Consider the following 15101-nt stretch of genomic DNA (forward strand, 5'->3'; position numbering starts at 1 on the left):
CCATTCCAAAGTAAAAATGATCTTCCCCTCTAGAGGAAGGGGAAGAAAAGGACTATCTAAAATATAAAGGAAAAAACTCCAAAATCGTTGATGGGACTTTGTCTGATTATTGTTGTATGGCTTTGGTATGTCAAAATCCAGGGGTAAAAATATTACGCTTTCCTTAAAACCGTTCTTTTGGTTCATAAAGAAACTTCACATCACCAAGTATTGGGTCAGTTCTCAGGGGATACCCAAGATACCAGTGCTCCTCCTCTAGGAAGACTTTTGAAGCCCAGGGATGCAAAACCGTTGTTTTTGATTGCTGCTGGAATGGGACCAATAAAGCCTTCCAGACACACCATCCCCAGCGTAATTTCCCATACTTCCATACTCTTTCCACAAATAGCCATAGCCATTAACGTGTTTCAGTGTTTCATTCAAAATGGATTAGTTCCTGTGGCCAGTGGCCAATGTAATTATAATGAATGTTGTATTAATCCTTATGATATTTTCCTGAATTCGATACATCACTGTATCTTAATCTTCCGCTATTCAGTTGCTCAATTGCCCAATTAGACTGTCGGTGATCATTTATTGGGACTTATTTCATCTGTGGTACATGAGCTGACTTTTGGCATCCAAGGAATTGGTCTGGCGTATGTGATTATGGGGATATTATCCTGGTTATGCACCACTTCTAGTCTCTCCCCTAAGCAAAATTATAGAATCTCAGAGAAATAAGTGAAACGGAAAGTCTTTGGACATTAACTTTCCAAATATACGGTGTTGCCAGGTCCATTAAGAAAAATTATCCGAGATTTTAGAACAGGTTGGTAATATCACATATAATAACACTCTGGAAGATATTACAACAAAAAGATTTCTGCCACCAGCAGTATGGTTCACTAGAAAATGCCCTCCTGCTTGAAAACATTGATACTGGATAAATTTCAACAAATAGACATTCATACACTTTGCTAGGACCTTAAGACACCAAAGAAAACCTCCAGGGGCCTAAAACAGATACAGATTGCTAGAATTGGCGATTTGCCAATGTGGAAGCTAGGCTATCATGGGGAAGGTGTCACTATCCAAAACCTAAAGCTTTGGAGGTAAATATACATTATGGGGAATGGGGGATAAGTTCTGGGCTTGTATGAGGGAAATGACAAGAAAAAAACCTGTCCGTCTCTGTTGTGACTTTGAATGAAAATAATAATAATAGCCTGTCCAGAATTCTAACTATGAACCTGTCCTCTCATGAGTCTGAGGTTCACATTTATGTCATTTAATCTTACAGATTGTTTAGCCCAATACGAGCAAGCAATAAAAACAAAAACAAAAAAAAAAAAAACCACTACCGCATGAGGAGAAATAAGCTACCATGAGACAGAGGCAGCAGAAGCAGAAACAAATAAAAACAGTTTAGAGTTTAACTTTTTAAAAAACGTTTATTTGTTTTGATAATCTCTACACCCAATGTGGGGCTTGAACCCATAACCCAGAGAGGTCAAGAGTTGCATGCGCCAATGACTGAGCCAGCCAGGCCCCCCTAGAGTTTACCATTTAAAAAGCAATCAGCATGATCCACCATAGATTAAAGTGTGAGATTATCTCATGAAAAGCATTTGATAAAAATCCAACATAATTTTTTTAAAAGATTTTTATTTTTATTTATTTGACAGACAGAGATCACAAGTAGGCAGAGAGGCAGGCAGAGAGAGAGGAGGAAACAGGCTCCCCGCTGAGCAGGGAGCACGACGCGGGGCTCGATCCCAAGACCCTGGGATCATGACCTGAGCCGAAGGCAGAGGCTTTAACCCACTGAGCCACCCAGGCGCCCCAAATCCAACATAATTTTGAAGAAAATGATAGCTGTGGAAGGACATGCTTTACTAAATACTTATTATGAGACATGATTAAGACGTGAAGGCATTCTGCTTCCTCCTCTCTCTCTGCCTGCCTCTCTGCCTACTTGTGATCTCTCTCTCTCTCTCTCTCTCTATCAAATAAATAAAAAAATCTTTAAAAAAACAAAAAAAAACAAAAAAAAAACAAAAAAAAAGAAAGGGGCGCCTGGGTGGCTCAGTGGATTAGGCCGCTGCCTTCGGCTCAGGTCATGATCTCAGGGTCCTGGGATCAAGCCCCGCATCGGGCTCTCTGCTCCGCGGGGAGCCTGCTTCCTCCTCTCTCTCTGCCTGCCTCTCTGCCTACTTGTGATCTCTCTCTCTCTCTCTCTCTATCAAATAAATAAAAAAATCTTAAAAAAAAAAAACAAAACAAAACAAAAGACGTGAAGGCATTAGTGCAGGCACAGACAGAAAAATCGGGCAGACATACATCCTAGAAAGAGACTCACACAGAGGGACTGTTGCTCTATGACAGAGCTGTCACTGAAAAGCAATGGAGGAAGAGAAGTCCTTCCACTAAACGGTGCCAGGACAATTGGTTATTTGGAAAAAGTGAAGCTGGACTCCTGGCTCGTATCATATACTGAATTATTTCCAGGTAGACTAAATACTTTGTCAATCAGGATCCAGTCTGGCAAAAGAAACCACATGAGTAATGTGAACCGGAAAAATTTAATATAAAGACTTACTAACTAGTTACAAGGGGATTAACTACTTAGAGGAGTAGAGAACTACAAATAATGCAGGCAGAGCAGACGCAGAGAGCAGCCACCACCTCTATGGCTAGGGCAGAGCACCCAAGAAAGGAACGCATTTGGAAGAGCGCCCACCACCCACCCAAGGCTGAGCTGCAGATCTCACTGGAGAAGGTGTCACTGCCCTCCACTGGTTGAGAGAGAAGGTGCCGCAGACCACGGCTGGCCGGCAGGAAACTGCCCACTGGGGTGCTGACAAAACTTACTGGGAAATCACTTGCAGCAAAACCCACTGAGAAGCCACCCCATGACAAGGAAGCCACTTACTGGCAGCTCACCTTTGGAACAAGAAGGAAAAGCTCCCGGACCAAGAAACTACCCTCCTCTCGCAGTCTCTCTAGCGCCCTCTTCTTGCATGACCTAGAATTGTATCTGCTGACAAAGGACAACCATTCCTAAGATCCCGCTCCAGAGGATGACAAAGCAGGACAAAACAGGGTGCATTTGGAGCTGAGCACTAGTAAATTGATAACTGCGTTAAATATATAAACCTGAAAAGCAAAACTGTAAAACTTTTAGAAGACACTATAAAAGAAGAGATTCATGGCCTCAGTGTCCTGGAGGCATTTACAGCACCAAACATAAAGGAAAAGATGGATCATTTGACTGAATTAAAATACTATTCAGGGACACCTGGGTGGCTCAGTTGGTTAAGCGTCTGCCTTCAGCTCAGGTCATGATCCCAGGATCCTTGAATGGAGTCCCACATCCGGCTCCTTGTTCAGCAGGGTGCCTGCTTCTGCCTCTCTCTGCTGTTCTCCCTGCTTATGCTCACTCTCTTGATCTTTCTCTGACAAATAAATAAATAAAATCTTTTAAAAAATAATAAAATAAAATACTATTCAACAAAAGACTCCATTAAGACAGTGGAAAACTAATCCTCAGAGTGGCAGCAGATGTCTGTATATATGTCTGTAGCATATATAAGCAATGAAAGACTTGTTCCAGAAAAATGTAAAGAACTCGTGTATATAAGGGATTACAGAGGGTGAGCTTGGGAGGGGTGGCAGTAAAAAAAAAAAAAAAAAGAACTCCTGTATATGGCAAACATATTTTCCAAAGATAGTATCTCCCATCCCATGTGCTTTTATACAGTCTAACTTTCTAATTTCCCGGGAGTTAACTGAAACATTTTACATATCGATAATAAAAAGAAAAAGGACATACAATCCAGTAGCACATTGGGTAAAAACATTAAACATGCACTTCACAAATGAGGAAACACAACAGCCAATAAATGTATGAAAAGTTGGTTAACGTCATTGGATTCAGGAAAACGCAAATTAGAACCACAGTGAGATACATCCAATAGAAGACAAATGTTTTTAAAGTCTGACAATCTCAAGAGTTGGTGAGGAAGTAAGTCATGAAAATTTCCTGACCTGGACCCTCTAGAAAGCAGAGCCTGAGACAAGGATTAAGACAAGGACTAATGCTTTATTTTAGATGTTCCAGGGGAGGGCAGTGAGGTGAGGGAGGACAGGAAGGGAGCAAGGGAAGCTAGGGTGGGACAGGGTGCTTGCAGACCACCACAGATAATGTTGCCATAAACTTCTCTGTTCCTACAATCTGCTTTGCATGTGCACAGACTTGTGATTCATGTTTTGTAACCAACTTCAAAGAGACACGGCGGATTGTTCGTTAAACATGGTCACTCTTCATGTGAGAAGGGTTGCAAGATGAACTACACGTTGGAAGAGAGAAAGAAGGCTCCTGGTTCCTAGCTTCTCTCATTTCCATTTCCTTTTCTTGTTTCCAGGCTGCTTCCCATGGCTCTCTGGCAGATCTCCATGGTGTGAATTTCAGCCAAATCTGGAACTGGTCAGGTGACCAGTGGCAGTTTGAATGCTCAGGAAGAAAAAGAGAGAAAAGGAGGACTTTGAGGAAATCTGAAGGCACACAAGGTTTGTGTCACCATAAAAGGTATTCATATATACTGCTGATGGAGTGCTAAATTGGCTCAACCCCTTGAGGGAAATTTTGGCAGCAAAGTTTACAATGCATGTACCCTGCAGCCCACCAATGCTACTCCCAGGTTCATACCTTTTTGAAATCGATGCACATGGGAACCGCATCACATGCACAGAAATGTTTATAGCAGCATTATCCGTAGTAGTCAAAATCTGGAAGTATCTCAAAAAATGCCCATCAGCAAGGGAATGAGCAAATAGATGGTTGTTTGTTCTTACCTTGTCATACTACACATACTGAAAATGAACAAACTGTGATTACACACAGCCGTATGGATAAACTTAAGAACAAAATGTGAATTGAAAAAAAGTACACCACTGAAGTATAACGTACATTATGAAGCCCTTCATGTAATATCCAAAGATGCATAAAATTTAGTGACATGCTTAAAAAAAATTTTAGTGACATGCTTTTTAAGGTCACGTACATAATCTGTAATAAAATGTTAACAAAAAGCAAAGAGGTTATACCCACAAAATTGAGAATGACCATTATCCCAGCAGAGGAAGGAGAGGAAGGCAATGGGAAGGATCTTCCAAAAGGCTTCAAAACTATGGATGAGGCTCTGCTTCCCAAGATGGACGATGGGCACACTGGTCTTTATATACACCATATAGTCTTCGTACGTTATCATTCTCTATGGTGTTTTTATTTGTTATATTACCCTTTGGGATGCAAAAAATCATTTCTTTTATAACTTATAAGAAAACAAAATGTGTCAGTCTGAAGGATCTTGGTTAATATGGACCTCAAACAAAATAGGATCTCAGAGGTGATAATTACATTGGTGATGCTTACCCATCATGTAGAAGAGAAACTGACTTGGTCAAGGACTCTACGTGCTTGATCTCTGTGGTAATAGATCACTACTTTAGAAACATTTTTTAGATCCCTAGTCAAATAAACATGATTATGGGTTAAATTTATATACAACAACAATGGTAGCAAATTCAACCATGATGTTTACAAAATCACATGTCTCTTGATTTTATTCTAGCCAGGAAAAAGGATTTTATGTGTTCATTAGTAAAGAACACTAATGAACAGAACAGGGGGCACCTGGGTGGCTCAGTCAGTTAAGCTTCCGACACTTGATTTCAACTCAGGTCGTGATCTGAGTCTTTCAGTGTGGGGTCTGCTTGAACCTCTCTCTCCCTCTCCTTCTGCCCCTTCCTTCCAGTAAATAAATAAATCTTTTTTTAAAAAAAGCAGGGTGCCTGGGTGGCTCAGTGGGTTAAAGCCTCTGCCTTGGGTTCAGATCATGATCCCAGGATTCTGGGTTCGAGGCCTCCATTGGGCTTTCTGCTCAGCGGGGAGCCTGCTTCCCTTCCTCTCTCTGCCTTTCTGCCTGTTTGTGATCTTTGTCTTTCAAATAAATAAATAAAATCTTAAAAAAAAAAAAAAGTCAGGGCGCCTGAGTGGCTCAGTGGGTTAAGCCTCTGCCTTCGGCTGGGGTCAGAATCTCAGGGTCCTGGGATCGAGCCCCGTGTCGGGTTCTCTGCTCAGTGGGGAGCCTGCTTCCCTTCCTCTCTCTCTCTGCCTCTCTGCCTACTCGTGATCTCTGTCTGTCAAATAAATAAAGTCTTTAAAAAAAAAAGTCACAAGCTCTACAGATGGAGCCAGTCAGGCTACCCTATACAAAAAATAAATAAATAAAAATTAAAATTAAAAAAAGTATTAAGTGCCAGGGTGAGGATTATGACTTATGACCTTGGGCTGGTATCTGACTAAAAAAACTAGGAATAAAATTATATAAGGAACCATAATCATATTGGAAATAACAGTCTTGTTAATATGTGACAGTAACGAGTTATAGATTAAGTAATTTTTGATAATATATAATTATTATGATATCTGTACTATTATACAGGCGTACCTCAGAGATATGGCAGTTCCAGTTCCAAATCAATGCAATAAAGCAAATACAGCAATAGAGTCAAATGAAATTGTTTCCCATGACATAGAAGAGACCTGTTTATAAGTAGTCTATTAAGTGTGGAAATGCGTTATGTCTAAAAAAAACAATGTACATACCTTAACTTAAAAATACTTTTTGCTAGGGACGCCTGGGTGGCTCAGTTGGTTGGGCAGCTGCCTTCGGCTCAGGTCATGATCCCAGCATCCTGGGATCGAGTCCCACATCGGGCTCCTTGCTCGGCGGGGAGCCTGCTTCTCTCTCTGCCTCTGCCTGCCACTCTGTCTGCCTGTGCTCTCTCTCTCTCTCTGACAAATAAATAAATAAAATCTTTAAAAAAAATACTTTCTTGCTAAAAAGCGCTAACCATCATCTGAGTTTTCAGCGAGTCCTAATCTTTTCGCTGGTGGAGGGTCTGGCCTCGCTGTTGATGGCTGCTGACTGGTCAGGGTGGTGGGCACTGAAGGCTAGGGTGCTGTGGTGGTTTTGTAAAATAAGACAACAAGGAAGTCTGCTGCACTGATTGGCTCTTCCTTTCGGAAACCATTTCCCTGTAGCACATGATGTTGTTTGAGAGCATTTTACCCAGAGCAGAACTTCTTTCAAAATTGGGACTCAGGGGGGCACCTGGGTGGCTCAGTGGGTTAAGCCTCTGCCTTTGGCTCAGGTCATGGTCTCAGGGTCCTGGGATCGAGCCCTGCATCAGGCTCTCTGCTCAACAGGGAGCCTGTTTCCCCTTCTCTCTGCCTGCCTCTCTGCCTACTTGTGATCTCTCTCTGTCAAATAAATAAATAAAATCTTTTAAAAAAAATTGGGACTCAGGGGCACCTGCGTGGCTCAGTGGTTTAAAGCCTCTGCCTTTGGCTCGGGTCATGATTCCAGGGTCCTGGGATCGAGCCCCATATCGGGCTCTCTGCTCTGCTGGGAGTCAGCTTCCTCCTCTCTCTCTTTCTCTCTCTGACTGCCTCTCTGCCTGCTTGTGATCTCTGTTTGTCAAATAAATAAATAAAATCTTTAAAAAAAAAATTGGGACTCAGTCCTCTCCAACCCTAAAGCTGCTTCAGCAACTGAGTTTACGGAGTGTCCTAAACCCTTTACTGTCATCTCCACAATCTTCACAGCGTCTTCACCAGGAGCAGGTTCCATCTCCAGAAACCACTGTCTTTGTTCCTCTATAAGCTGTAACTCCTCACCTGTTCAGGTTTTCTCAAGGGACGGCCGCACTTCAGCCGCTCCTTCAGGCTCCACTTCTGACTCTCGTTCTCTTGCTCTTTCCACCCCATCTGCGGTCACTTCCTCCGCTCAAGTGCTCAACCCCTCACAGTCACCCATGAGGGCTGGAACCACCTTCTTCCGAAGTCCTGCTCATGATAGTATTTTGACCTCTTCCCATGAATCATGATTATCCTTAACGGCATCTAGAATGGTGAATCCTTTCCAGAAGGTTTTCAGTTTACTTTGCCTGGATCCACCAGGGGACTCGCTCTCTATGGCAGCTGTAGCCTCAAGAAACGTATTTCTTAGATTATAGGACTTAAAAGTCAAAATTAAACTGCGATCTGTGGACTGGAGAATAGATGCTGCTTTAACAGGCATGAAAACATTCATCCCGTCCATCCCCACCAGCGCTCTTGGGTGACCAGCTGCTTTGTCAATGAGCAGTCTTATTTTGAAAGGAACATTCTTTTCTGAGCAGTTTTCAACAACAGACCGACACTCTTCAGTAAAGTATGTTGTAAACACATGTGCTGTCATCCAGGCTTTGTTGTTCCTTTTTTTTTTTTTTTTTAATTTGTTCCCTCCAGAAGTTCAACGCATTTCCTTTTTATATAGATTTTTTAAAAATTATTCATTTGACAGAGAAACAGAGACAGAGACAGAGAGCACAAGCACGGGGAGAGGCAGAGGGAGAGGAAGAAGCAAACTCCCTGCTGAGCAGAGAGCCCGATGTGGGGTTCCATCCCAGGACCCTGGGATCGTGACCTGAGCCAAAGGCAGATGTTTAACCATCTGAGCCACCCAGGTGCCCCTTTGTTGTTCCTTTGATGGAACACAGGCAGAGTCGATTTCATATAATTCTTTTTTTTTTTTTTTTATTTCATATAATTCTTAAGAGCCCTAGGATTTTCGGAATGGTAGATGAACGTGGGCTTCAACTAAGTCACCAGCTGCCTTAGCCTCTAGCCGCAGAGTCAGCCTGGCCTTGGAAGCTTTGGACACAAGCACTGACTTCTCCTCTCTAGCTATGAAAGTCCTAGATGGCGTCTTCTTCCGATAGAAGGCTGCGTGTCTACACTGAGAATCTGTGGTTTAGTGCAGCTGCCTTCGTGAATTCTCATAGCCAGACCTTCTGGAGAATTCGCTGCAGCATCTTCAGCAGCATTGGCTGCTTCCCCTTGTCGTTCCATGTCACGACGATGGCTTCCTTCCTCCAACCTCAGGAACCCACCTCTGCTAGCTTCTGACTTTTCTTCTACAGCTTCCTCCCCTCTCTTGGCCTTCAGAGAACTGAAGAGAGTTAGAGCTTTATTCTGGGTTGGGGAATGTTGTGGCTGGTTTGATCCTCTATCCAGACCACTAAGACTGTCTCCATATCAAGCAATAAAGTTGTTTTTCTTTTCCATTTTTTTTTTTTTAATCACGGATGTGTTCACTGGAGTTGCACTTTTATTTTCCTTCAAGAACTTTTCCTTTGCAGCCACAACTTGGCTGTTTGGCTTCAGGGATCTGGCTTAGGACCTATCTTGGCCTTCCACATGCCTTCCTCACTAAGCTGAATCATGTCAAATTTTTGATTTAAAGTGAGAGACATGTGACTCTTCCTTTCACTTAAACACTTAGAAACCATTGGAGGGTTATTAATTGGTCTTATTTCAGTATCATCATGTCTCAGGGAATAGGGAGCCTGAGGAGCGGGAGAGAAATGCAGGGACGGCCAGTCAGTGGAGCGGTCTGAACACACACAACATTTATTGATTAAGTTTGCCATCTTGTAGGGGTATAGATCATGGTCCCCCAAAACAATTATAATGGTAACATCAAAAATCACTGATAACAGATCATTATAAATATAATAATAATGAAACAGTTTGAAATATTGTGAGAATTACCAAACTGTAACACAGACACACAAAGTGAGCAAAAACTATTGGAAAAGTGGCTCCACACAGGGTTGCCACAAACTTTCAGCTGGTTTTTTTTTTAATAAATGCAGTATCGGGGCGCCTGGGTGGCTCAGTGGGTTGGGCCACTGCCTTCGGCTCGGGTCATGGTCTCAGGGTCCTGGGATTGAGTCCCGCATCGGGCTCTCTGCTCGGCGGGGAGCCTGCTTCCCTCTCTCTCTCTCTGCCTGCCTCTCTGTCTGCTTGTGATCTCTCTCTGTCGGGTAAATAAATAAAATCTTAAAAAAAATAAATAAATAAATAAATAAAAAATAAATGCAGTATCTGTGAAGTGCAAGAAAGCAAGGTACACTTGTAATTAATTAATTCATTGATTTTAATATATACATTTTTTGATCCAGTCTCAACTACAAGGAAATTCTAGGTCACAAATTGGGATGAGGGGAAAGAATTATAAAAACAAAAACTCAAGAAGCTAAAAATACTGTGTTTATTCAGGTGCTGGACTCATCATTTCTCTTGAAAATAAAGAAAGACAAAGTACTTACAACCCAGTGGGCAATACAAAAAGGCTTGTTAGCTAACTAGTCAGTCCGACTCCGGCAGAGACCAGAGTCCCAAGTAAGATTCAATTTGAATTGCTCTGTTTTTCATCATAACTTACAGACATTCTCAGTGTTTCCTGACATTAGAAATTAAGCGGGGAGAGGAAAGCCCTCTGAGAAGCCATATTGTTTTTACCCCAGAGTTTGGCTTAATCTCTCAGGCTCAGAACCCCTTGTCTCAAGACTTGAGATAATGCCAATATTTGTAAAACATGTTTCAGAAAATTTCAGAGAGTCATTTATTCAGTCTATTGTAAGGAATCATGCTAGTTTGTAAGATATGTTTGTTAATACTTAAGTCACTATGAGAAGGAGTCCCATCCGTCTGTCTTCCCACAGCTGCTTGTATTAACCATACAAGATTGGAGATATCCAACCAAGGCGAGGAAGCAGGTTAGGTGGTGATGGCGTTGGCAGAAGGGAATGGGGAAAGAAACAGTGATGGAGGCGGAGACGACATCTTGCTGGCAAGAGAATGGACTGAGAGTGGGGGGACCGGACACAATATAGGCAGTGGAAACCGAGATGAGGGTAGCCTTAATGATGGGATCAGGATGAGGAGCCTGATGTGGATGGGGATAGAGTTAAGACCGGGCTCTCAGGGGGAATTAAGATGGGGGATGGAGGAAATTAGATGTAGAAGAGGGCGGGTACACGTCGGACGAGGATGGTGTGGGGGAGGGATGGCATGGGGATGCCAGGGATGCTAATGGGCATGGGGCTGAATGCTCTCCTGGGTGAAGGGGGGAGGAGATGCGGGTTATAGCAGAATAAAAACAAGAATGGAATGAGAACTGAGTATGTTGCAGTGGTCATCAGGGAACTATTCGCTTGTTCCCTCATGCTTACTTATTTACTGGGTAGCTACTGGGTGAGGCACTATTCTGGGTGCTGAAAATACACGGGGGAAGAAGACCAAGTCTTCCCACAGGGAGCTTATATTCTAGCGAGGACGATAGAAAGTAAACAAATGTGTTCACCATTGTAGAAGGGGGGTCAGGAGAGACTTCTCTGAAGAGCAGACACTGGGGCAGAATGAAGAGAGAGAAGGGAGAGAAGAAGTCATGCAAACAGCTCAGAAGAGCTGATGTCCAAGGCTGGCCTCTGTGCTGTCAGTGGGTCCCTTCCTCTCTCAGCCCCTCGGGATTCCATTATTCCAATATTTCTTTTCTCTTCCTCCATCCATCTTTTCATCTCTACTGGATCAATCCCCTAGATATACTGAAATAAGGTGCTGTCATTTTCCCATCTTTAAAAGAAAAAGCTCTCATGTCCCTAACCCACCCTCCAGCTAGCATCTACTTTCCCTTTTCACAGCAAAACTCCTTGGAAGAGTTGTCTGTCCACCTGACTTCCACCCTTCTGTTCTTTCTCTCCCAGACATGCTCCCCTAAACTTTTTGCCCCACCATTTCCTGCACTGTTCTTGCCAGTGGCATCAATGACCTTCCTGTTAGCACATGTAGGGGGTCAATTCTCAGACCTCCTCTTATTTGACCTGTGACACAGTTGACCCCTCTCTCTTCCATCAAATCCCTTTTCCACTAGGCTATCAGGGCGCTGCATTTTCTTGCTTTTCCTCCAAGTGCACAGCTCCAGTTCAGATCCCCTGAAACCAGACACCTAAACCCAAGTGGACTTCTAAGGGCCATTTCCATTAGCACTTGCAAAACTGAACTCCCCATCTTCCCACTCAAACCCATTCTTCCCACTACCTTCTCATCTGTTAGCAGAATTAATCCCTTGTAGTTAGGCAAAAACAACCTTGCTTTTCTCCCCCATACTTCCAAACCCAACCAGTCCTACTTTTAGTAGTCCTTCCTTTAAGTGTGTCTAGCATCTTGGACCACATCCATTGTCAACACCCTGGTCCAAGCCACCCACATCTCCGGCCTGGCTATGATTGCCCCAGAAAGCATCATCAGAGCTGCGGGGGATGAGGGAAGGGACAAAGGTGGCCCAGGCAGCACAGGGAAGAAACGGTGTGATGGAGCAGGGTGGGGGCTCAGATAGATACTACTGGACAGAGAGTGGGTGACAAAGAGTGGGGAGATCTAACGCTGAGCGCACACCAGGGACCAGAGGTGAGGAGTCTGGATCATTTCCCGCTGGAGCTTGGGTTTCTTCTGAGCCAATGAGAACTCGGTGAAACCTCACTATACTGGCTTCTGCATGGGAAATGGACTGAGAACGTGGAGGTGGGGGAGACCCATTCGGAGGTTGTTGCTGCGGCGTAAGCAAGAGATAATGGCAACCCAGAAAACTGAGAAGCACATTCAGGATCCTTAGGAGATGGTTACAGACCGGGGAGTTGGCTGTAGACAGGATGTGGGGGAGGAAGCTTTGAGCTTGGGGACGGAAAAGGTGACACAGCTGCTCACTTGCGCTTGACCCAGCCATGCAGAGGCCACTGAAGGTGTTGTGGGGGAGAGGAGAAATCAAGTTCAAGTTCTGGTTTAATGAACCCAACTGCCTGGAAGGGTACGTGGTCGGACACACGGAACTAGAGCTAAGGAGCTGAGCTGGGGCGGTGTTTGGAAGCAACCTAATTACAAATGATAACTGAGACCCGAGAAGGGAGGGAGCTGGACCAGAAGAGACGGATACAGGGCCGGAGGGGGAGAAGTCCCCGCCCAGAACTCTGGGAAGCACAAACACTTTGGGGAAGAAGAACCAAGAGGAAGTCAGAAAGGGCGAGGCTTAATAAGTCAAGGAGCACCAGGAGAGAGCAGTTGTCACAGAACCCGCAAGGAGAGCTTTTCAAGGTCAGAGGGCATCACGGCTGAGCCCCAAACATACCGATGTGAAGGTCATTGGTGACCTTGGCAGGAGCAGTTTGTGACTCCATGGTGTCTGAAGCCACACAGGATTGGAGATCAAGGGGTGAGGAAAGAGAGAACAAACACCTTGAAAAGATGAGGCTTCCCATCCTTTCTATAGATGACACAAAATACATTTTCGATTTTCAAACTAATATAAAACTTGCATGTATGCTTAAATTCAAATAAGCCCTTTCTAAATGATTTTAAATGCAAAACTAACATATTGCCACTTTTCGTTGAAAATAACTTCTGCCGTGGCTGTCTCATTCCTTCTCCGGAGGGTTGCTCCTCCTCGGTGGTGCCCCCAGCACAGGCCTGGCTCCTCCATTTGGTGGCCCAGCAGGGTTTGGCTCTGATGGGGACGGGAGAGAAGGGAGGACGGGGAGTGGGACTTGTGGTGGAGACAGAGTGGGGCCTTTTTTTAAAAAAAAAAAAACAAGGGAGGTTTTTGCGTGTTGACGGGCTATAAATAGAAACCCATACTCTTGAAGGCTCAACGTGCCAGAAGGTCTAATCGATAAAACATGAGGGTTGAAGGTGGGGGGATTTGGAGCACAGGAAGGACCACTAAGGATGTTGGGTCCCCACCCACGTGCTCCCGAGGCCTCAGTGGTCACAGCTGTGAGGGACCGTGGGGCCCTGGGTCTGAAGGAGGGGAAAGGCATTAAAGGCATCAGGACAGGTAGGTGCTAAGGCTGGACAAGAGCCAGGAAGAGAGAAAGGAGGACGTTGGTGCCTTTGGGGTTGGGGTATTGGACTCTGACCCACCCAAGAAGCTGGGGCTAAAAAGAGATGTAGCCTCTCTCCCGCAGCACCCTCAAAGTGAGGGCAAAGGGGAAGAGAGCCCGCTGGCCTGGAAATAGCCTGCTGAGCCACCTTCTGGCCAAGACCCCTCCCTGGAAAGCTCTCGCTCCCTGCTGAGGCCCCCATTCCCATCCCCACCTGCCAAGATGCCCCCTATCCATCAGCCAGAAGGATGGGAAAACTGGAATGTCTCCTACCCGGGGCTGTCTCAGCCTCTGAATTGCTGCCACGAGGGTGTGCTGGCTCTGACTTTCTGTGTTACTATCCTTGAAATTTCCATTTCTGCTGGAGGTGGGGCCCTGGCCACTGAGAGCAGAGCACGCTGCTGGGGGAGGGAGAAATGTGTGCAGAAGGCCCAGGGGAGGCCACCTTGTTCGTGATGTCCCAGTGGTGACCCCAAAGTATAGACAGAAGGGCAGAGGGTGGCAGTTGTTTTGGAAAGGAGGGTGGGGCGAGGGACACACTATTTTTCCTTAGGTTAAGTGTTTCTCGGATGGCCCCAGGTAGAGACGAGGAAGTACGTGGATCACCTACAGCTTTCGACAAGGTTTTTCTCTGCTGCCATCCTGGAGAAAAAAATTTGTAGAACCCCAGGTTCTGGCCCTGGAGAATCATGCTGGCAGAGCAGGAGTTAATGTCCCCCCTTCCCCTCTCTCCACCCCCCTCTCCATTTGCCCTTCTATGAGGCCAGAATATTCCGCTCCAGACTGAGGCAAACAGCTTGGGAAAAACTGCCCATCAGCCAATGAATCAGATATCACATTGAATCGAGCACTGTCAGAGCCCGAGATCAAGGAGAAGGCCAGGGTGGGGGAGGGGGCAGCAGGTTGCTAAGAGAGAAGCCTCCTGTTCTCGCTGCCTGAGTAACTGGGAGGGTGACAGTGATGACTGGGGGTGGGGTGATGACAAGCTCAGCCCTCACTGGAATGAAAGGCTAAGGAGAGAGCTTGGTCTGTCCCTCTGTGTCCAGAGAAGGAAGAGTGGTTGCTGCTGCATGAGGCCAAGCCCAGGGTCTTCAGGAACCCAGGCTTATACTTCCAAGGTATACAGACAGCCCCCTGCTGCTGCCCCTGTCTTGCTGCCCTCCTCTATTCCCCCCACCTAAACCCTGGCCTTTCCCAGTGAGCTCAGACTGGCACTGGGTCACTGCCAGGACTGTGTCCTGGTCACTGCACCCAGCCCCAGTCGCTGTGAGAGCTGGTTGTTCCTTCTCTAA

The sequence above is a fragment of the Meles meles genome, chromosome 1 (assembly GCF_922984935.1).
Source record: "Meles meles chromosome 1, mMelMel3.1 paternal haplotype, whole genome shotgun sequence".
In the NCBI taxonomy this organism is placed as follows: Eukaryota; Metazoa; Chordata; class Mammalia; order Carnivora; family Mustelidae; genus Meles; species Meles meles.